The sequence below is a fragment of the Monomorium pharaonis genome, chromosome 4 (assembly GCF_013373865.1).
Source record: "Monomorium pharaonis isolate MP-MQ-018 chromosome 4, ASM1337386v2, whole genome shotgun sequence".
Taxonomy (NCBI): Eukaryota; Metazoa; Arthropoda; class Insecta; order Hymenoptera; family Formicidae; genus Monomorium; species Monomorium pharaonis.
Window position 1 is genome coordinate 26,326,399 of NC_050470.1, and position 25,270 is coordinate 26,351,668.

The 25,270-nt window shown below is 32.7% G+C and overlaps 1 protein-coding gene and 1 long non-coding RNA gene across 8 annotated transcripts in view; one reads left to right on the forward strand and one right to left on the reverse strand.

Moving 5' to 3' along the window:
* Positions 1-1,133: 1,133 nt before the first annotated feature.
* The window catches only part of LOC105839837 (protein abrupt), an 80,977-nt gene continuing 56,840 nt past the window's right edge, over positions 1,134-25,270 (forward strand). For 2 of the 7 annotated variants that reach the window (XM_012686422.3, XM_012686421.3), the window contains exon 1: positions 1,146-1,879. The gene's annotated coding sequence lies outside the window, so the exon portion shown is untranslated. Of the gene's footprint in view, positions 1,880-25,270 lie in introns of all 7 variants that reach the window. The other 5 variants (XM_036285561.1, XM_012686418.3, XM_012686419.3 and 2 more) reach the window with 5 other exon arrangements.
* The window catches only part of LOC105839843, a 136,620-nt gene continuing 124,534 nt past the window's right edge, over positions 13,185-25,270 (reverse strand). The window contains exon 6 of the long non-coding RNA XR_004962896.1: positions 13,185-16,922. This is a non-coding gene — a long non-coding RNA (uncharacterized LOC105839843). The remainder of the gene's footprint in view (positions 16,923-25,270) is intronic.

Here is a 25,270-nt window from a genome sequence, read left to right on the forward strand (position 1 = left end):
TTTAAATTAATATTTTATGTGATTATATATACATTAAAAATATATAGAAGTAATTAATTAACTTTGTGTTCAATGGCTAAAACGTGTTTACATGCGTAGTATCGTTATTCAAATTACTTCCTTTCAAATATTGTTTTCTAAATAGATTTTTAAAAAAATTCTTGAAAAAGGTTTTATTATTAATTAAAATAAAAAAAATTGTAAAGAAATCGTAGCAAATGATATGCTTGCTATAGAATATGAACTTACTTTAGAAACACGATTATTAATTCTGAGAAAATATTCTTGTTGCCGGTATCGATTATTTTCTATTCTAAAACTGTAACATTAAAGGTCTCTTTCAAAATACGTATTTTCATAATTTCAAATCTAGCACAGAAATATTTTAAGTAAGTACTATAATATCCATATCTTCCTGATTCAAGCTTTAGTAGCTCCGAGAATAAAGATGGATTCGTGCTGCTATTAAAAATTTACAGAGGTAGCAACGTTAAATATGGTAACTAAGATCAATTTAGTTAATCGTATACGGAGAGAAACTGAATAATATTACAGTTAGAATATAATATTTTCATCACTTTATTCTTGTTTTATGAAATGGTAATTAAATTTTTTCTTTAATTGAAGAAAATTATTTTGTTAGCTATACTATGTACTTACCTGTAAGTGAAAATTCTATTTCCTCCAAAAATCTGCTTATATATTGATCCATATAATAGAAACTGTCAGCATTTCTATGTATTATCAATAAACATCAGTTTTATGATTCTAATAAAGAACTAGGACTGCGTGCAGTTTTTTGCTCCTCGTGATCTTGGCACATGCGATTTATCGGAAGAGTTCTCGTGACAAAATAAAAACATCCTGCCTCATTAAAGTGGCGACTTCCGCGGCGCTCCGAACGTTCGCTCCAAAAATCATTCTTGCGCTAAAATCTCGCAACCGGAAGACGTAAAGTATGCTCGCGCGTCGCCTTAGCGATCAACATCCCCAAGTTACGCCGCAAGGTGCCAACGTTCTGAATCTCCACCTCCTCTCTGTCACTGTTTCTCTCTCTCTCTCTCTCTCTCTCATCTTCGTGCCTGGTGGGGGATATCAGCTACGGACTGTGGTAGGAATTCAGTGGTCTGGTGGGGATGATTCGTCTACGAGTGGGGATCATATGGGAGAGCACGAGAAGTGAGTACACGGGGGTGACGAGGAGGTGGGCATGAGCAGTAGAGGGAACGGAGCAGCCGCCGAAAGCGTAAAGAGAGCCATAATTCGCCGGGCCGCCCCGCAATCAGGTTCGTGCTTTACAATCCGCCTTGCTCGTGACATTCATCCGACGAAAAAAGGACGGTAGTGTGCACGTTTTTACTTACCTATGTTACTCGCCTCCGGTTGGACTGCTCCGTAAAAATCTCGCTCTACGTGTAACTACGCGGTAGAGCGACGTACGCGCGGGTTTCAGAGCGACTCATTGATCCTTAACACGCGTTAGCATCGCGCGCGGCTTCGCAATTTCGTATGTCGCGCTTCCGAGGGGACGAGTCGAGTGTCGCCGCGCAAAAGAAAGGGAGAAGCTTCCGAAGAAGTAGTGGTGCCGAGCGAGGCGCGAAAAGAAGAAGAAAATGAAAAGAAACGCAGTGCCTCATTGACAGTTCTCGCTACCGAAGTCATTTTGCCTGTCACTGTTGGGTTGGTCTGTCAACTGGCCGTCCTTCGTTGCACATAATTCGTTGGATTCCTCTCCATTTCTTCGTTCTAATCGTTTCCACATGTCGCACGTATCAGGACGAAGGGAACCTCATTTCATTACCGTCAACTCTTAGTGCGACTAGGTACCGGAGAAGAATACGAGCTTCAGGCACCAGATACCAAAGATACCGGAACGGAGGTAACCATCACTACACTTAATTTTACAAACTCGTGCGCGGCAGATCGAAGGAAAATGTGCAAAATTATACGCGCTAAGTGCTGCTCTTATATCTCTTTCTTTTCTAATCTCCGACTTTTTCCGGTTGGTGTTAAACGGCCACTTGTTACTTAGCGCTTTCTGATTTCGTGTGAGAGCCATTGTCACCTTCCAGTCGCTATTCCGTCTCTCCAGCGTCAAAATTGCGTAGCGTCGTCGCTCTCCTCGCCGTCATCGTCGTGTCGTTGCGTAAATAAAAGATTCACCTACACGGGCAAACACTCGTAAACGCACAACAAACACACACCACTCACACGTTTATGCACACGTGTTCTACAAAAGACACTTGCGTGCTTGGGGAACGGCGATGCGCGCTCGTACACGTGCACGTCGGTGCACACACAGAGCCACGGTTCTGATTATTAACGAGTTATTACTGCGATACTAATTAAGTTTAATCGCAAGGCCGCCCGTTCGTTAAAGTTAATTGCACGATCGACCACGGCCCACGCCATTAATTGCGCCGTCCTGCTCGTTGTTCGACGTGCGCGCTTTTATAGTTGAGCTTGTGTGTTTTGCGATCGTGAACGATACTTGTGCGAAGTGATACGATTCTTCTTACGAAAATATACCGCGATTTTCGTGCGCGAGGTTCTCTTGAATGCGAGACATATCACACGGACCGAGCATAATGATTTCATTGAAATTGCGGCGTCGGTTTGGATGATTCACACACTCTCGGCCATGTTCAAGTAAACATTTATCCTGTTGGCAATCTATCAATGCGCGGTCAAGAGTTTTCGTGAGTCTATTTTTATCAAATGTCACGAATTAACGATTATTGCTTATGTCGAATTATGTATTACACGATATAATAAACTAGGTACAAACAATTATTTCAATTATTTTACACATACATATAAAATTTTACAAACTCATTATCTTTTTTGTAATCTTTTAATGAATCTGAATTGTTCGAAGTGTGAATTATTGAAAATCATTAGACACATATGATTTTTATTTAATTTAAATTAAATTTCTGTAGAAGATAAAATTTCTGAAAATGTATTTAATTTGTGACACACTTTTCTTTCCCTTCATATGTGTGATGAATTTACCAACTGTAACTGGACGAGATCATAAAACATAGCGATTTGCTTATCTCATTAATATTTAAAGTAATTGATCGTTAAAGATCGTACATTTACAACATTATTTAATGCCGGAAAATAGTTGCCAGTGGCTTTTATTATGAAATTCTTGTCTTTCGCAAAGTTATTCCTAAATGCAATAATGTCCAGATGGATATTCCAATTTCATAAGAGATTTCGGTTTAAACTGTATATGTGATTATGCATATATGTAATGACATTATTTTGGATAAATCATTATTAAAAAGATTATTATAAAAATTTACATTATTTAATGTGTTAATGAGCAAAAAATGTACATTGAAATTCGATGATTTTATCAGAAGATGCTGAAGAAATATCGTTGATTAATCGAGTATTTGATAGCGATTAATGAAAAATGACTCGTATGCAATTTCGTGTTTTTGCAGAAACAAACACGTTATTGAGATTTTGATAATTTATATCTATGTATTGATGAAAATAAATCGTGTATTAAACAATGATGATAAAGCTACACGTGTTACAAACTTTTTCTCCTTCTCAACTTGTCATCGTAATTTTGCATTAATGCTTTCGGTCGTTCGATTTTTACATGCCTAATAATCATTTTGTTTATCAAATGTTGTAATTTCCAGCAATAATTTCCTGATTTCACGATTTTCATCAGCAATTATCTGTGACATTCAGTATCTGTCTTTTTTCTCATGTCAATAATTTACTACTTACTTCTACAAAAAAATATTTCTACTTCACAATACTTCACAAAATTTAACTTTACTTTAATTAATTTGTCTAAAACTAATTAAAAATTTTGTATTACAAAATATTATTATAAACAAATTTATATTTAATTATCATTAAAGTGTTTTAAAATGTTCTAAACAACTCAAGAATATTTAATGACTCTTGAAGCATTAATGTTGAATATTATAATATTGCTTAATAAGATAATTAAAAATAATAAATTAACAAATCTTAATATCAAAATATTTCTGAAATTAAATGCTGTCAGGATATTTTAATTTCGAATTTACCTACTAAATAAATTTAAAAAGCTAATTGAAAATATTATTCTTTTGTAACGCAAACATGAATATAACTATATTTACAAAAGATAATAAAAGACTATATTAATAAAAGATAATGAAAGAAAATCTAATATGATCAACTTTATTAAAACTTAAAAATTTTATTATTTATCATTGTATTTATTTTATTGTAATATTATTAATGAGAAATTAAAATGGTAAAAATAGGACACAACGGCCAACAATAAAGCTTGAACTTTTTTACTTTTTGTGCAGATACATTATATCAATCATCGAAATTTCTATGATATTGCTTACATTACGCGGTATATTTAGAAGATGATAAACGTTTCATACAATTTATTACGTGTTTTGTAACTTTCATACACTGATACTATAAAAGATTAGTTATCTATGCTAAAATGTTTCTTAAATAATTTGTTTTTTAAATATACCAGCTCCGAATTTATTGCATTAAAATTAAGAGAATGCAAACATTAATCGCGTGCACACCAGGGGGTACCAATTTTTCCCGTAAGCAGTATTATGTTTTGCATTGATATTTACACAAAAGAAATTATTGAATATTATTGAATATTATACAAAAGAAATACGATATCAAAAATTATATCTGTTTTGCAAAATTACCTTAGGTAACATTATTACTTTGGATCATTACACAAGAGAAAAATTATTAGAATAATTTGACAAGTTGTAATACTGCATTATACAATTTTTACTTGCATCTAACGAAAAAATATCAAAAATTAGAATGTTTATTTATACAGTATAGCTTATTCCTCTCAACCATTTCTTAATTGTTATCATTTGTTATTCGGTCTTTGAGAAATCCATGACAAATGGATAATAAATGAACTAATAACAATTATATATATTTATTTTAATATCTTTTATACAACAATTTACTGTTGCTTTTACTAAACTACACAATTTTAATAGTTTATTAGATAGTAAAACAGCATGCACACACAAATTTATTTCAGAAACACGTAAAAAATTATTTCAGTATTGTTCTTATATTGCAATAGAAATAAACAACACAAAAATCTTAAAATAAGCGTATCGCACAATATTTATATATTAAAGATCTATCATTTATTATAAATAAATACGTATTTTATACATTATTATTTATTAGAATAATAATGTACACATTAACAATATTAATCTTTAGAATATTTTTATAATGCAGAAACATCTCTTACAAATCATAGGAATATATTATTACATGGTAAATAAATATATAAATATATTATTTTAGGTTTTTTATGTTATTTACACGTCATATTAAATAATGTGTAGCAAATATTAATATCAAGATATTTTATATATGAAATTAATTGGCGTATTGGTTTTTATTTCTCAAGTTTATAAAGCTCCAGCAAAACTCTTTTAGTAATTAATGTCCGCGTTTGTTAATTGCTCCTCCGTTTCGTGATAGTATTGATATTGACTGCTTTTATTTGCCGTAATTACCGGCGCGATTTTCTTTGCTCTTGTATTCGCACGAGATAACTATAGTATATGAAATCATAGAACGGAACTTTTCAGACGTCGTACACGGTTACGATATAGCGAGCACGCATATTCGTCGTATTGCGTGCGACGCGTGTGATCAATAAATCGGCCTGTGCAGCACGAACACGACTATCGTGATATGTGTGTACGCGTGCATATACGCGAGCAGCACACATAGAACACTCTTGTAGAAACCTAAACCGTAGTCTAACGGAGACTGTTTCATACAATGTCTCATGATATGTGTCACGTATGTTCATATATTTTGAATATCTTAATTTTTATTTTAAAAAATATAATCAAGCTTTCAAAAAAACTAACTAATAATTACTGATAATAATAATAATAATTGACAATGGTGGTAAATTGTTATTAAAGATTGATATAACAGTTATAATGCATATCGCATATTTATGAAAATAATGTAATAATTATGTGCACGGCGCTCAATTTACACTAAGCAAAAATAATTATAAAATAACACATGAATTTATCGCATTAAATAAGAAAACTAAACTTAAGAGATTTTGCATCAGAGAGAAATATGATAATTTAATATAAACGCACTTTTCCCAGCAATCATGAAATAATTAATAAAAGGGGGGAAGCTGTGTGCAAATTTTATTTAAAATCTTATTCACTCTCCAATCTCATTCATCTGCTGTCATTCAATGTAATTAATTACTTGCCTTTCTGTGTCGGCGTGTCAGTCAAAATATACTAGAATTTCGCATCAAAATGACAGTTGTTATCAATCACATGTTTAACGGGTACGGATGATCGATTTGGCATTCGAAAATTTCGAGAATTTATGGATGACTATTTCGCGCATAATCCCTGGGCACACGTGGCATTTTAATTGATACATAAGCAGCCTTTTACGGTAGGCTCGACGAATACGATTTCTATATTTCAATTTAAGAGAATTGTATTGCGACATTTACGTTTCAGAATACGCGTTTCCGTACATCGACGAACAGCTGCACTTCAGCGCTGTATATCGCTATTATTACTCATGATAATAATAGTAGACTATACTCGCTCCATACGCAAATTGCGTGCGCAAATAAAACAAGGTTCTAGAACTAGGTTGTACTCCTTTTATAACTTACATTATGGTATACTCGTTACTAGGACTGTTACTTTTGACAATTTCGAATATTCAAAAGAATTTGAAGAGAGTAAAGCTTCAAATCTTTGAAGTAAACTTTAAGCTTCGAACTTTCAAAGTTCAAAGTTAACTTTGAGGCTTTCAAGCTCTTCATTTCGAAATTTTAAAGCTTCAAAACTTCAATTTTTTTTCGAACTTTCAAATATTCGAAATTGTAAAAGGTAACAACTCTATTCGTTACATATGGAGCGCGTCAAATTGTTCGTTACCTGATGCTCCTTTCTATCCGTGCATCACGCGGGAGATATGATAATCCTTCTATCATTGTCACCCGATATCGCCGAAAAGAATATCACATACGATATTCAATAATTCCAATTGAACCCGATACATAATTCAACCCCAGTAATTCGATGCGAATTGTAATGACACATTGGCGCTATTTTCCAACCATTTGCGTAACGATTACGCCATTCTTTACACGTGCAGTTGGGTCAATTGCGAGGGTTAAAGCCTTACATTCTTCTAATTTATACTGATAGTAACGTTTGCGGTCATACTTTGTATACCAAATTGCTAGTATACAATGCGAGAAACGCTCCAATAATACACGAAACCGGTCGCGCAAGTTACGCGAATTTATAAATACGACATCTCGGACAAATGCGCCATCCCTTCTCTTTCTCTCTCTCTCTCCCTCTCTCTCTTTCTCTTTAGCTTTCTGTTACAATGCTTCTCGTTGTCGATTAATCTGTTCGGAATGAAATCCGTGGGAGTCGGGATTTCTAAACGTAATAACGAGAAACGCAACATCATTTGGCATCATAGACACACGAGAGTGGTCGCGTTGGTCGCGTTCACTTTCTCCTCATCTCTATCATCCCACGGGTTTCCCGTTGTGTTTTTGATAAATTCGATACGCAGCTTCCTGGACACGAAAGGAAGAAGAAAGGAAGGATAGAAAGAAGGAAAGAGTAGCGCGGATCGAGAAAGAGAGGCCGAAGGAGAGAACTCTCGCGACCCATCCGACGCGTAATTAATGTACGCACGTGCATTATACAGTAATGTATGCGCGTACATCGAGAGGAAGGGAGGGTAGAGGTCAAATGGATCGACCCAAGTTTCATAGTGCTGTAGTCCCACGAGCATTTATATTCGCGCGAGCTCGCGTTTGTAGAAAAAAAAAAAAAAATAATAAATATTTTTCTAGATGCAATTGAACATCGTATCTATTATCACGCGCGTAATTATTTATTTGTCTTATCGTCATGCGCTTGGTAATGTTGTTTTTTCCTTTTGCAAACGATACGCGGGTTTGTTGATCACCATGTACGTTTACGTTACAGATGCTTAAAGAGGATATCCCGTAAAACGGGAGTTACAACATTACAACGTGGTAAACGCATGTATTTTAGAGAATACGAAATTCTCTCGTAATTAAAGGTTCGAACGACCAAGTTGATTTTGTTGCTTTAATTTCAGCTCGTTCACGCTGTCAGTTTTAACACCGTTTAACAACATACCGAGCGTACATCGCTGGATATTTACAAACTCACGCGTGACTACTATCGAAATGACTAAACTACGTTTATAATTCTTGTGAAATTTTGATTTAAATAAAACAAGGAATTGTTTTGTCATGTTTGATTTACGTCTTCCCGAAAATTTATTCCATAAGCTTGTTATTACGTTCCAAAAAATTAGCGAAAATCACCACGGCGATGCTAGTTAAGGAGAGCGAGACCCCTCGTTCCGCGTCTTTACACATGGCGGCCGATGGTTATTTGATCGATACGAACCCTCGGCTCTAAGCTTTTCACGGTGTGCATGGCCACCCTTTTATTAATGACTGACTCACACGCGTCGCGATAAGCTGATAGTCACGACCGAACATTCGTTATGTATGGGAGTCGGAATAATCGTTCTTTGAGATTACGCTCGCACGAGCGTGTATACCGGGTATAACGGAAGCGCCGCAAAATACAAGAGCAATTTTGGAAAGATAAAAAACACGATAATATCTTTACTTGAAAAATGAATGCTGTTTAGTTGCTTATTTACCGTGAAATATTTATCACATGAAAACTGAAGAATATTTGCATGATTAAAATTCGACTATCATGTAGTTATGTTTTAAAAAATATTAATTACACAATAATATAATTTTATAAAAATTGTTAAAATATTTATCTGTGTAACATGTTCGCGATGTTTGCGGCCAAAAATATCTTTTTTCAATTGCAGGTTCCAGCAGAACATTTACATTACAAGCAAAAAATGTACATGTATCACATTCCAATAATAACGAGAAACATATTTTAACTGTACGTTAACACATTCATGATAACTGATATCAAGTTCACACACCATTGAACATTATCGCGTGCAATTTTGTGCTTGCGTCGTGACATTCATGTAAATTTAAAAGTTTGAAAGTCGCCTACATTGACAAGGGTTAACTCAACCAATTTGTAATCCAATCGCTACATTCGCCGGAGTACGTCAATAAGAAACGAGAGCGGCTGACGATTTGAAGCGCGTATAGTCGTTACGTCGCGCGTTGCCTTATCTTTTCAGATTATCGACGCACGTACGTACGGAATTTAATCCGTTGTTATCGAAAGTGCGGTTAGAAAATAAGGAACGTACACCATCCGTAAACATGCGAGTGCTTATTCGGATTAACATTGACATGGCTGCATCTCCTTTGAAATTTTAATTTATGAAAATTCAACACGCATCATGTTAAATTTAGTTTTTGCATTTTTACATTTACCAAAACGTACCTCAAACTAGGACAAACGTATTAATCATCCCATTTGTTGAAATGTCGCTTGATAACGATAGATTTTCTGATTATTTAAATTTAATTTCCGTTAAGTATAAATAGTATTAATTGATTTAATTGTTGAAATGTAATTCTTTCGGATGCCACATGACGGAAGCGGTGAATTTAGTTACTCGAAACCCTATGAGCTTATATCACCACTGATAAGATATCGATTTTATCATTTGCGCGATTCAATTAAGCCGCAAATGTAATTTAGCAACTTCCTTGTTTGGAATTTATTTAACAACAACAACGAAAGATAATCATGATATTTATTATATCTATTCATTTATTATACTGGTATGATGTATCGGAAGCGAAAATTATTTTTTAAAAACTGCACATTGGACATTAAATTAACATAAATGTTGCATTGCGCTGATTGCTCATTTTATATAATTATTAATTATCCCCGGCGATAATCTTTCAACTAGCTAATTAAATATTATTATTTCGCACGTCGAATGATAAAAGTGATGAGTTACAGTACATCAATTTAGATAAGGCATCATCAATGTATCTCGTCGCTCTAATAATAATTCATTATTTAAAATCTTGGGTAACGTTATCGCGGCTAACAAAGATTTTGATAAAATCACATCGATTTGTTAATTTAACTTGTTTTCAACAATCATTTGCTGCATAAATTATTAAAGCGCCCAATTTAATTCGTCCAGTTAATACAGCAAATCACCTCGCCGAAATGATGCGTGACGCCAATCAATCCCATCATTGTAACGCAAATTATGGCCGGTTTAAACAAGATAATTAAGATAAGAGGAAACGCGTGGTGGGGAAACGTCGCGGCGCGTTACATGACACCTAGCGTCGGCAAAAACACTGCAAATTAACCGAATTATGGAAGCGACGCGTTTGCTAATGATTTATGCGCGACAATGCGCCGGTAATTGCCACCGTGCGCGAACACGCGGTCTCTGTATGTGTGTCCAGCGATTAATTAATGAATCGACGGGCACGAGATTGCGGCCGCGAGATGATGTACATACATTCGTCACGGTCCGATGGTGGGAAATGGAGGAAGGGGGGAGGGGGAGGGAAGCGAGAGTAGGTGGAAGTGGAGGGCAATTGTCGGTGGGCAAACTTTGCCGATGATATATGCCGAGCCGTTGTTGAGGGACTGCCGGATATCGAACTATAATCTGGCGTAAGTGGTGGAAGGGACGTGATAGCGTTGCGTGATTTGCAACGGCAGGCATTATTTGAATGATTTAATTTCAATCATTGAATTAGCAAATGCCAATATTGTTTATAGTCGCGAGATAAATCGATAGACCCATATTGGGATTGCGATGCGCGAACCAATGCTGGAATTTAGAATTTCGTAATTAGGATTTCGTGTCAATTTTCATATTTTCTTTGCGCAAAATTTATTACGTACAATACTAATGTGAAAAGTATAAAATTACACTCAAATAACTTCAATGCATTATCACCAACGTTATTATTAATATTATTATTAAAAATTAATTATTGATATTGTTATAAAAAATTAAAAATATGAATATATGATTATTATTGAACCTATCATTTCTGTTAGTTGTAATCAACCAGATTAACTCTATCCAATAGTTTCTCTTTAATAATTCGTTTGACTTCAGTACTTTTTGCGTGTTTAAAGGTGTGCATTCCTTCTTTTCTTATTTCTTATTGGATATACTTTTTCTTGTGGGCAGATCGTTTCAAATTTATTCTTTTTCTGATTGGACATCTATTCATCTTACTAGAGACCTGCACCTCCTCTATATCGACCTGCTGTTGTTCTAAGGTTGAAAATAAACTCTTACCTGAGAGATTCTCAGGTAAGATTTGAAGGGTTCAAATATCTTTGACTCTCTTTTTTACTGGTTGGTCTACTTTGTAGTAGTGTAGTAGATCTACTCAAAATGGAATCAACGTATACAGTATTAATTTTAACTGCCAAAAATTGATTTTAACTTAAGTAAAATTTTTTAATTTAATTTTTAATCTTATATATAAACTTGTGGTTATTGTACTTCTTTTAAAATTGCTTTTTATTTTTTATTACAAGGGATTCTTTTATGCAAAATGCCTTCTATTATTCTTTACATAAAGCAATAAAATTATTCGTTAATTTTTAAACATGTATTTCTTATGCAAAGACTAAAAAATAAAAATACATTATATCTTATATATGTATGTATAATGTGTGTGTGTGTGTGTGTGTGTGTGTGTGTACACACACAAGATTTTTCTTTTAATATGAATATACCAATATTGGTTATTTTTAATATACCTGACTTTACATTTGTAAAAAAAAACCAACAATTTGATTAACACACAATGACCATAATAATAACATTATTTACCCAAACAAATCTATATTTTTAACACATGTGTGTTTTATCAGATAATTTTATTACTTTATTTAACATTATATTTGTCGTTTTTTTTTTCAAAATTAAAAATGTCTGGATTCTTAGACATGAATCTCTGGACGCGTTAGTTTTACCTCTGTTCTTCTAACTAGGACGGCTTTCTCGAACATTAGGGCGGGCAACCGCAATGAGACAAGGAGATATATATCTTTCAAACTGAGTTCCAGAGGCGTAGCGTACGTAATACCTGGTATACATATAGTACACACATGCATTCGTTAAGCAATAGATTCTGACTTGGTACCTGCTTCGAAAAGGGACCCTAAGGAAACGCGGCAGCTGGCCCGATAATTGCGCGGCAATATTATTAATGGTCCGAAGACTTGCTTCATGGGTCCCAGGTATATGTGAGCATATACTTTTATATGCTTTTAAGCCGGGACGACGTAATGGCGAACACAATGCCACTATTCTCAGTACCGGATGCGTTTGCTGACTTAGCAGTTATTCCGAGATGCTGCTGCGCGATGAAATTGGAATTCTTCATATTTAGTTAATAATTTATAACGTAATACTGCTCTGCGGATTTTTACATTATGCATTATTTGTTTGGATATTTTGATGTGTTAGATAACTCTGTAATTTTTCTTCTTTAGATACTCTCTTTAAATTAACTAATTTGAATTTTAACTGTTTCAATATTATAAACATGTAAATATGTTTGATCTCAAGAATAAAGCAAAACTAATAAACATAACACTGAAAAATGTTATAGGCAAATAAAATATTCCATACATATAAGATTTATTCTTTAAAACTATTCAGCACTTAAAAGCCAAAATTTAAATAGTTAAGATGTATTTTAATATTTTCCAATGCCTTTCAAATATTTTACTTTCTTCAAATTTCTTAAAAAGATTTTCTTGTCAAAATTTTTCGAAGCTATGTTCTGTAATATGAAAAAAGAATTAATTGCTTATTAATTTTGTAATTTAAAATAATCTAATCTTTTTACACATTGCGAATTATTTAAATAATTTTATCATTTTATACATTGAAATAGTTCCATTAACTTAACATAATGAATTTAATGCATTAGTTCCGTTTAAGACTCTGTGAGTCATTAGAAGTTCAAATTCGTTTATCAATAGCATTTCCATACATTCTATGTATCTATTCAAATAATTCGTTTATGCAATTTATTTTAATCTATGGTCAAACGTTATTTTTTTTGTATATTATTGATAAAAAATTATATCAATAATAATTATCAATGTTAGATCTTTATCTTTGGTAAAATTTTTATTATTTCATAAAAATGGAACATGAATTTCAATGATAATACATATGTAAGAATACTTATTTAACCTAGTATTTTATCAATTTTACAAAGAAAAAATTGTTACTAAAAAAAGAGTAACCTTTTAGCAAATTCGATTCTTTGAAAGAGAGATTACCATCTTATTTCGCAGTACAGCCTGTGCAAATTCTAACGTTCTGAGAATTTACCCCAAGAAAGCAAGATGAATTTCCTTGTCGGAGGGGTCGTGAAAAGAAGTGGCTGCCAGGATGTTTATTTTCGGCACAAACGAAATGCTTACCCTACGGCAATGTACGTATGCCTTCGTTACCGCGCTCCGAAATCTTACATCGCATTTCAAAAGTAACCGACGGTACATATTATATGTGTATAGTAAATACTGCAATTATATTTGCGAAAATATAATCAAATTAATTTCATTCAATATTTTAAACAAATTGTTCACTGCGTACTTCATTATGCATAAGCAAATTTTTGAAAAACTCATATTTATCAAATATAATTTATATACTTAAATACAAGCAAACATGTGAATATTATATAAAGCAATGTCATGTTGTTTACTGTGTTTTTTTTATTGGAATAACCTAATCTATCTTTGTAATCTTTTATGACACTATTATTGCTTCATTAAATTGTATGAATAATCACATTTTACTATATGCACGTGTATACAACTTTATATTTACATATTTACATTTACATATTTTTACAATAAAAGTTATTTTTGTTAAAAAAAAACTCCTTTACGTTTTGCCATTTCATATTTCGCTTTTTTTTAGAGCAGACGTCGTAAGAGCATTATTGCCATTGCCTCGCTTTTTCGCATGCATCTTTTTTACATGAAAATTAGCTGTATTCTTAATGTTTTTAAGTTACTAATTTGACAAATTGTATATATATATATATATAAAATAACCATTATATTATATTATTATAATATAAAAAACATTTATATAATAATAAGATTAATATAAAATCATTATCTAAATTATGAGTATCAGAATAGAGTATCCTTAAGAATCATAGCGCAATAAAGTTAAAATAACTTATAATAAACGTTTATTAATTACACTACTATACAATTAGATTTAAAATGTCATTAAAGACATAATAAAATGCCAGGAATTAATATACATTTTATTAACTTTGAATGCCTCTTTGATGACTTTTTTCGTCATATATAACAGTTTTTGCGTTCTTTTTTCATTATGTTAATATACTGTTATTTATTATAATATTTAACTCACATATAAATATTCTTATTAAATAATAAGAATGACAAAAAAATTAAAATACTTCACAAAACACGTTTAATTAACCGATTATTTTAATATTTCTTTTAAATAAAATTAACGGAAATGATTTGTTAACTGTTATATTAATTAATCAGTCGAATTAATTAATTCGTTCTTTCGCTTTGTCAGTCCTGTGTTTTAAATACAAATTTGATGTGTTTACAAAATTTAATCGTATTCCTTAACCTTAGTAAGAATTGTTTCTGGTGTTACGCGATGTTGATTATTCGTGGAGAGTCCTGTAATATGAGGTCTTCCCTGTAATACGAGTACGTCCTGCTTTTTCTCTCTCGACGTTTCACATTTTTCGTTTGTATCTTTCGTACACTATCCTCTTGGATGTATATACAGACATACTCATACCCATCGACGAATGCAGTACATGAAAGGGCCGTAATACGAGCCTCGTTATAGGATTTCCCGGACGTGGACATGTGCGTCTCTGTAAAATGCACTCGCTGCGCACCCATTATATGAATATGCGTTTTCACTTTCGATCTACCGCGAAACCAATAAATTCCACGTCATTGCAAACCGCGTGTGGTTCTTTTACTCGATCGCACAAAATCACAGATATATTAAGATATCGTAATTTGCTGGTAATGATAACGATAATATTATGGTTACTATTAATAATACACAGACAAATATTTAAAACATTTTTAGAAAAGTTTTATCAATAAATAAAATATTAAGTAGTAAAAGTGCGGGGTCAGTTTTTTTAAGATTTTATCAAATGAATAGCTTTACTTTGTTACAAGTAACATTAAAAAAAATATTTACTTTATTATTTTAGTTGCGACAACTATGTTGAAAATTATAAATTTATTTATAGTGATATTAATCAAAATGATCTTATGTTTTATATTGAACGGTACATCAACGGAGTAAAATTGGTGATTCATTGCTATTACATTATGCGAAATGTACATTTGCTTCATGATCGTGAGAGCGACATATTCCTGAAGTCTTCTAACATCCCTTCGTGCCCCCCGTATCATCCTCTCTTGCTTGTTACACACGTTTTTCGGCTATTGTGCTGTGTTCTTTATTTCGCACCTGCACCGCCGAGGGTCGTACATTTTATAACGGCGCAGTATATGCAACGCGGGAACATTTTATACCAAGAAAAAACTGTCGACACATCGAATCATGCCAATTAATATCCAGTACTACTCAATGTGTAATAAACGACTTTGTACTCTTTGTCGATAGTGCGCGCAAATGCCACGTGCAAAAAGCATTGGTGCTTAAGTGAATGCAAATGACGATGTGCATATCAAGATACACGCGCCGTCCTCGGAATGAGGTAATTCCGATTTTCCTTTATTATGCAATTAACTACTTCGCATTAGCTTCCGCTCGATTTCTCGTCATATAAGTAACTTGTCACGCTTGTTTTTTGTTCGAGCAGAAATGTAATCCAGGTCAAATTGTTGAATAATGTGTTCGACAATATATATATTGCACATTTTATACCAGAATAAAGCATTAATATAAATAATAATTAACCCTCCGTCAAGCAATCTGGATTTTTTTGCACAATGTGTTACATAATGTCACTCTGTTCAAATTTCAATTTTTATTTAATAAAGATTTTAACATTTAAATTAAACAAGTGTTTGGTAATGTAGTAGAGATGTTGAAAATCCTGAATTTTTTCAAGATTTTTTGAGAACTTATGACAGTAAAAAGTTTTAATTAGACAAAAAGACATATATCATTCACGGAAGTTAAATTTACGAAAAAATCTCAAACTTTGGTTTCCCCTCTCTTTGCCCTTTAAATTTATATATATATAAAACTATATATGAATAGTTAATATAGGAAACATATTAAAACAATAACAGTTAGGTATGTTTCGATCTCAAATTGCAACTTAATAAAAAAATTCTTTTTCTTTCTCTTTTTAATTATTTTCCTATGTAAGAAGAGTTTATCGTAATCACAGCTCACATTGCGCGTGTGAAAATTCAATTTCCCGTTCGCTTGAGATTTTGTTCAAAGCTACTCGATCGCGTCGGTCTGAGGAGAGAGCGACGAGAATGTCAGGAATGGAGACAGTGGCGTGCGCCATCGATGAATCTACATGCGATTCTAATTGCCTCACAATACTACTCGAGTGGGCAGCCGACGAAAGCCGGCGAGGAGGAGTGAATTTCCCTCGTGAGAGACGAGGGAAGATAGGCGACTAGTGCCACACCTTGAATTCGCGGCATACCTGCCGTGATATGTACCCAATCTCCACTCGTCTTGATCTATTCCGGGTATATCAGCAGCCTGCTTATGTTCGAGAGTAATTGCGCGCGAGTGCATGTGCGTGCATAAATGGACATTCAACTGGAATTCCAGAGATCGGGCGCGATCTTTCTTGCGGATTTGCAGCTCTAAATTTGACATGCATCCATCTGAAATAGAAAATATTATTCCATTTTCACATTTATTTATTTATTACGAAGAGAATTAAAAATCTCGATTACATTAGAGATATTTAATTTTTATAGACACTCAGTAACATAAAAATTGATAATTATAATATGCATATTTCATATCGACCGGTTCTTTTTACGTACACAATATATTTAATGAATTTATGAATTTGATGAAATTTTTACGAAGTCACACTTTGTCGCATCAATAAAATTGTTCATCAATCATATTACTTAACCGCCAAAATTAGCTGATTACTTCACCTTGAGACTATCGTAGTAAGTGTAATAAATTCTACTTGACAAATAAACAAAAAATACTTTGAAGGCAAACACATTCACGATTACCGCGTCATGATCATCGATCTTATCACTTTTCTTCCTAGTGAATGTTGAAATTTTGTGTACTCAACCACAACTTTCCTGATAGAAATATTTTTTACTACAATAATATTTTTAAATCACAAATCTCTTATTTCTCTTACAAGTTATGTATGCGTATATAATCTCCATTTTGTTTAATAAATTTTTCATTACATATACAAATAATTTTAATGCGGAACGAATAGGCACTAAAATGCAAGAAAATAATTTTTGCGAGATATGTTGTTTTAAAAATCGCATGAGTCGCAATTCGTGCGATCGTAGATCGCGAGCGCGAAAACTTTTCTCGACCAAATACATGCTGATTCTTGTGAATAAAACGCGCAACGGGAATAACGGATGTCGAACGTGGATTACCCGGCGACGGTGGGTGGCGGCGCGGTGAACTAAAGCACGCAGCTACCATCAGCTTACAACGTAGTAAATACGCGGTAAATACGATGACACGTAGTAAATGCGAAATGCGCGCGTCGCGACGGCAGCGTGTAAACACGCGTCCGTTGATAAATTGCTCGTCTCGACGCGGTCGCGGTGACGCGCGCGCGTCGCGTAATCAATCTTAATTCAAATCTGTCACGTTTCTGCCCTTCTCCTTTCCTGTCTCCTCCCATCGGACCTCCCTCCCCCTCGCTCTTTCGCAAATCTCTCTGTTTTGAGATAAAAATGCAGCATTCTGCAGCAGCAGACTGACTGATAACGCGTCCCACATCGAGCCGCCGCGATAAGAGCGATATTATTTATAATTGTGTGTGAGCCAATACGTTACGTCATAATGTTCCTCTGTTCGTCAATGCTTACACGATGCTAAACAGGAAATACACTGAAATGCCGTAATAATAGTTTCTTTTTGAAACACGTGACATTTTCTGTAAATGACATGAACTTTCTTAATTCTAAATTTCGTAATTACTAAAAGACTTTTTTCTGCCATTTAACACTGTTTTTTGGTAAAACTGTATAATAAGGGCCTATAGAAATCAATTAAAAGGTAGTAGATCTTATGTATTTTTGATCCCTGAATCCAAAGCTGTTGTTATAATTAGGGCATCACTTGTATTTTTGGGGTTTGCGACTTTCCACGCTGTTCGTTTTCAATGTTTAACCAAATAGCGACATAAAATTGGTGGGTTAGAGTTAGGAAAAATTACGGGGAGGGGGTGCAGGACTCCGCTCCTCCCCCGCTCACGCGTTTTCTGAGAATATATTGTGTGTGTGTATGTTGTAAATGCAATATTTATCTTTTATATTATATTTTTTGTTATTTTCATGACGATATCTTAAAAAATACAAGCGACCCTCTAATTCTAACAATAATTTTGGATTCAGGGTCCAAAAATACATAAGATCTACTACCCTTTTCTCGTATAGGCTCTTATTATACAGTTTTATCTGTTTTTATTTCAAATCTACCTAGTTCTGCACGAGGCTATATCTTCTTATGCCTTGTTTTTGCCACGTGTTCTCGCATTGCATATGCATAATCTCGATAAGAGTTGAATGCGCAAGTAATAAAGTATATCTTTTAAAACGTAATCTTCTGATTATTAACTATGACTTTAGACCGCTATCGCAGACAAACGTGTCGAGTAGCCGCTAAAGTTAACATTTCAAGTGTGATGCCGTATTTGATAATGTTCGTCACGTCAAGGTTCATCGTCTACGTGGAATATTTAAGATGTCCCTGCATTTACCTTGCTTTGCGCTCGAGGTGCACTTTATATGCGTCGTTACGTTATACCTGTACTTAACGAATAGCTAAGTATAAAGAGTCCGTGAAGATCACTTACGTAGTTGCGCGCGATACTAATGGAAATTTTTAGCTTTTATTAAAAATGTTAATAATTATATAAAAAATGTAATTTGCACATTTAATTAATTTAATTAATTTCCATTGCATTAAAAAATTCCTGCGCTAGGAATCTTTTGATCTTCCTAATAGTTCTTAATAGCAGATCGTGCATCTTATTTCTCTTCCGGAAGCAATATTACATATAGCGTAACGAATTCCTTTACAATGCCACTTCCGGCCACGTGATTCACCTTCGATGAGTATCGGCCGATCCATCGGCTGATCCATTGGGATCTCATCGGTATCCTTATTACTAAACGTCTCCTAATTGGCCGATACGAGATCCACATCCGATTCACGGAGCGAGAATGCACGAAGTTATTAAAGGGTCGTCAACCTAGCGTTTATACAGCGCGATCAGGAAACCCGCGCGCCGTCGCATGTGCGTGAACCGGTGCACGCGAGCGCGCATAAAATAAATTAATATACTGCACCTATATATGCGCCCTTGCGCATATAGGCGTCTTAACGATCTGGCTTATCGTGCAGTGTGTGAACTGGACTCTCTTCCTGAACGAAAATTACGGTGTACGGCGTGTTATGATAAAAATCTCCGGACTGATGAAATTGTTATTTTAATACATGCTAATAATATTGCAGGTTTAACTTTTATTTCAGTTCTTCATTTTCAATTTCGCAAGATAATGTGTGTTAATTTAATTTTTTTAAATAAATAAATTTGATTTTCAATTATCGAGCTTTATTACTATCTTGTGTGTATAAATCACAAACATTGTATGTTTTTATATATTTTAAACTATACGTTGCTGAATATTTTGTATTTTTATTTTTATTAACATAATTCTATCATCAAAAATGCGCGAAAGTTTTTAAAAATTTTTAATTTTTTATATAATATTGACCAAACTAGTATTTATTTCAAAATTTAAAAGTTGGTTACTGATCATTTTAATAAAAAAAATTAATTAAATACAGATCATTAAATATGAGACGCAGGAACTGAAAGAAGTACATATTTAACTTTTGTTCCTGAGTCTCTCATAAATATATTGTATAAGATAACATTTTGAATAGGACTGAGTAGTTAAAAGTTAAATAATAAAGTTAAAAAGTTAATAACTTTTAATTTAACTTTCGGTTCATTTTAAATAAGTTAATTTTAAACTTTTAACTAGTTATTTTTAAAATGGATAAACTTTAATTTATTAACTTTTCTTCCAAGTTAAAAATTTACATCAGTAAAAAAAGTAATTCTAAAAAAATACATTCCTATATAAAAATGATAATTCTTTATTATTTTTCATATAAACTTAATTTATAAATAAAATATTAAATTTATTTTATAATATATACTGTAATATATATTATGTTGTTATTTAGAATAATCTAATTTAAAAAAGTTATAACATTCTAATTTAATACACACAAATATTGCTTTTTAAAATTAACTTTTTAAAAATGTAAATTAATTTTAACGCAACTGATTTAAATTTCTGTTCATGCAAATTTAATAAAATTAAATTTTATAAACTATTCTCTTGAATTTAATTTAGTTAAAAAAATTGACTTATTCAATCGTGATTTAATAGTATAAATAAACGTGTATAAATTAATAAACTAATAAATTAATATTAAGTTAACAAATCATGCCAGATGTTAAAAATGTCAAATTTATTTATTCTTCATATATCCACACACATTATTACTTCTTAAAAGTTCAAATAGATTAAGGAACATGATATTTTTGTGACAAATCTCTTCCAAGTACTTATCAAACAATTTCTGTTTTTCTCACTATAACATTTTTTATCATTAACAAGAAATCTTTCTTTTAATATTTCGATGTATTCCTGGAGTCAATCCTGCAATGAATTTCTCAAGATAATTACTACGATCTCTTCGTCGATATTCAATCAGCGCGCATCTGTACATGAAAGGTTCCAATTAAGCGGGACGCTATTATCTCCCGAAATTACCACACACTTACGTGTCCGGATAGTCACACAGGCATACGGCCGCATTCGTTCCAGTGCAACGATGCGTGCATAAGCTGGAAGGTGAAAGTCATCTGGCCATTGGCATCGTTCACGATGGTAATGACGCTGTTGTTATTGTTGTTATAGTGACGATGACGTTGATGTGATAGTTGACTTATTATTATGTTATCTGAGCGATCGTTATTCAATTATTGGCCCGCGTGGATCCGTCTCATCAACATAATCATGTTGATGCATTAATAAAACGGGTGGCCATTGCGTCGCGCATGAAATTCAGCGTGCAAATTGTTTATACGCGCGTCTGGTTCATGAGGCGCGATCAACTGGAAGGCGAGGAAGCTTTATTTATTTACGACATCAAACCCATTGAAAACTATTGTTGACGACAAGTTTCCATTTATGATCTCCAATTTTTGACGCTACAGAAATACGCGAAATAATCGCCAGAGGAAATAATTTCCCGAAAGCTTAATCATCAATAATGCATGTAGATTGTCTTTCTATTGAAACTCGTAAGTCGTTTTAAAGATTTTTTCTCGATGCACGTATAATGTGTGTAGTGTGTGTGTGTGTGGTGTGTGTGTGTGTGTGTGTGAATAAAAGTATAAAATAAAAGAGAACAAATACACAGAAGTGATTTATGAGATTATGGACTCGCATGGATACTTTCAAATGAATAATATTTAGAAAAAATGGAAAAACGCAAATAACTGTATAAAGATTGATGAGAAAAATGTTAAGAATATTAAAGAAATTAATAAATTAAAAAGAATTATAATAGAGTCTCTCTTAAGTGATAGAAAATATCTATTGTAAAAGAATATAAATAGTCGTTTAATTATGCTATAAAAGAACATGGAAAAACAAATTAATTTGTCTAATATATTTATCTATTTGTTTTTGTGCCATTGTGAGTTAAACCGTGAAAACAGATTATTCCTAAAAGGCGTAAGAGAAACGGCGACGATCGTTAAGGGGTGATAAATAATGTATGAAAGATTAAATTGCAAATGACCCTCTCGCAGTGCTCATTCGTCGATTTCGTTGCTTCTTACGCGGTGGATCAGCCGATTTTCGCCAGAGCGGCTGGATAAATCACACAAAAATTCTCCGCAAGGAGAATCGCGGCATTGTCATTGCAAGCGTACTCGCTCGTATGTGCGCGCAAAAAGCGGCTGCGTTAATGACATCTATCCGGGCTTTGCCGCCGGGTTCATCGATCATTCCTAACGACAAATGCAGATCGCGCGCTTTTTTTGCGTGTGGAATATTTCTTTGTGTACGCACGTCGTACACACACAATGATATGCAAAGCGCCGTTGGCCGAGCAGAAAAAGCGGATAGGTACTCGAGCTCTCTCGACTTTCCGGTTAAAAGTGATAAATTTACCGTAATTGATTCTAAACAGTATTATTAATCAAACGTTCGATGCGCGTTATCCGCGATTATATATTGCTTGATATAATTCTTGAATTCTAAGCAAACCGCGGAATTAACATATACACGCTAAAAAACTTTCATACTGTATATCACTGATTGACATAGTTATCAGTTGATAATATTGATATTAGACTATTTACTCTCTTTCAGTGAATAATACACTGATTTCAATTTAGAAAGTTTGTTTTGAGACATAAGGAAAGTGTTATATTATAAAACACGCCAAAAAATGAAATTTATATGCATATAAGTTTCATGTGTCTAAAGCATAGACTATTATTCTCCAATTCTTTATAAAAAAAAACATCTTTTTCTTTTAGTAAAATTTTAAAAAGTGTATTGTTTCTTTAAATACTGTATGTAAATGTTAAAAAAACAAGATATCTTGAACAACATATTTTCGATAATAAATGTCTTTTTGATAAAGTTAATCTTTTCTCTCTCTCTAACATAAAAAAAAGAGAAAGATGATGGTAACTCTATATAAAATTAAGAGAGAAAATGCAAAGTCTATATTTATTATATTTATGTGCAGAGCCATCGAAACGAGGATCGAAAATGCAACTTAATTCCACTCTTTAATTGGATCGATAGCAAAGATAAAAAAAAAGAAATGAATTTCAAAGAATATAATCACAAAAATGTACGAATAAAAATATGATAAAGTAAATTATATATTAATATAATATAAAACATATTTTAATTTATTATATGAGAGAGAGAGAGAGAGAGAGAGAGAGAGAGAGAGAGAGAAAGTGTGTTGATAAGTTTAATCAATGTATATATATATATATATATATATATATTTAATATAATTTTAAAAAATTTAGAAATATATGTCTCTATATAGTTTCATATCTTATTAGTTCTCTTTTTCTATATTTTGTCACTTTTTTCTCTTTATTTCCTTTTCTCTTCATGTTCTCTTCCTTCTATTTAATTTTACCTCATTGCATTTTATTTAATTTAGTATTTATTTTGTATTTTATTCTAGGTGACTATCGTTTATTCTTTCTTTTTTCTGTGCATTTACTAGTCGTTTAAAAAAGACGTCATCCTCAGCATATTAAATAAATATCTAACTATCAATCCAACGATCAATATATATAACTTTGGATTTATTGTAAGGTAAAGTAATGTATATTACAAAATTGTATAATTTAGAGTGTGTGATTAGCATTTTTTATCAATTGATAAATGCGAGAATTGTATTTGCGCTTCGACGCCGTGCTGAGAACTGTTTAGACATCAATCGATCAGTCGAAATGTATTCTTGGACGACGTAGTTCATTCATACGATACAATGAAATGCCTGCAGCACACACGTTGCCATGAGCAGCATGCTCTGTTTTACATTCTCGTGGTTGCGATTTTACACATTCACAAGTCAGTAAATACCTGAGCGGATAGCACATAGACCAAATAGCAAAAAAATATTTTTTCCAAATACTTGGCAAATAAGTATCATTCTTGCATTAAGAACATTGCTTTTCCTTTTCATAAATAAAAATATAATTTTGTAATTATATCTAATCTTAATTGAAATGTTTGCGTGTAACTTAAAAGAATAAATTTTAATTCTATCAAATTTAAATAAAGAAAAATAAGAATTTTATTAAATAAATTAAATTAACAATCAGAATTGTAAGTTATACATTTTTAATAAAAGTGAGATAACTGAAAAAAATTAATAATTACAGCAATAAATATCAACAGATGAGTTAAGCTAATCTGTTCTTTTTACAATAAATGTTATGTATTTAAAATTACATAATACTCATTGTTATTTTCAAATGGTACATTCTAACTGCTTTAATTCCGAGGAAATAAATTCTTGGGTATTTAATTGTTTTCTTTTTTATTCTCACACATAACTGTGCTAAATCGAACATATGATTGACGATGCAAAGATAAGTGTTCGCGGTATCAGCAATTGCGTTTGTGATTAACGTGTCTATCAATTGGCTTATTCCACTATGGAATGATGTAAGTCGCCGATTGGGTGAAATGCACATTCGAGTTCGGTCATAGAAGGAAAGATAAGGCGCGTTCCACGGGCTGTAACGCTTTCTAGCTACGCTCTTGCGAAACCGTGATCATTACGTCAGTTTCATAATATGTGACTGCTTGCAGACATACTTTTGATATGCTCGATATATTATTGTTTCAGTCGCAAGGTGCAATGTCTAATGACACTGCACTTTGCAGCGAATGCAATCTACATTATAATTTTTCTATTTTATACAAATCTAAATACTGGATATACAATTATATGTTTACACTTATATCTTTTGTTTTTCTTATAATCTTCGATAAAACACATGTATTAATGTTTTTCAAATTAATGCTTTTGTTATAATTATTTGTTTTATAAATTTTTTAATTACAATAACACTTTAGTTACGCATTTGTACTAGATGCAGTGATTATGAAATATATGACGTAAATATATGATATGACTACAATTTATTGATTGCCCTTTCGCAAAATTTTATAATTGATATTGTGTGATTAAAAGCGTATCCTTTCTACAGCCTTAACTGACATGCATGCGTATAATCGTCAATTATCATTCCACGTTATATTTTGATTCCCGACCAGTAGCTATCAGGCGCTTTCGAAGTTATTATAACAGTTTCGTAATCACGTAATCGTTGTGAGTTATGCGCTTTTAATTCCCGTACACGTACGTCGTA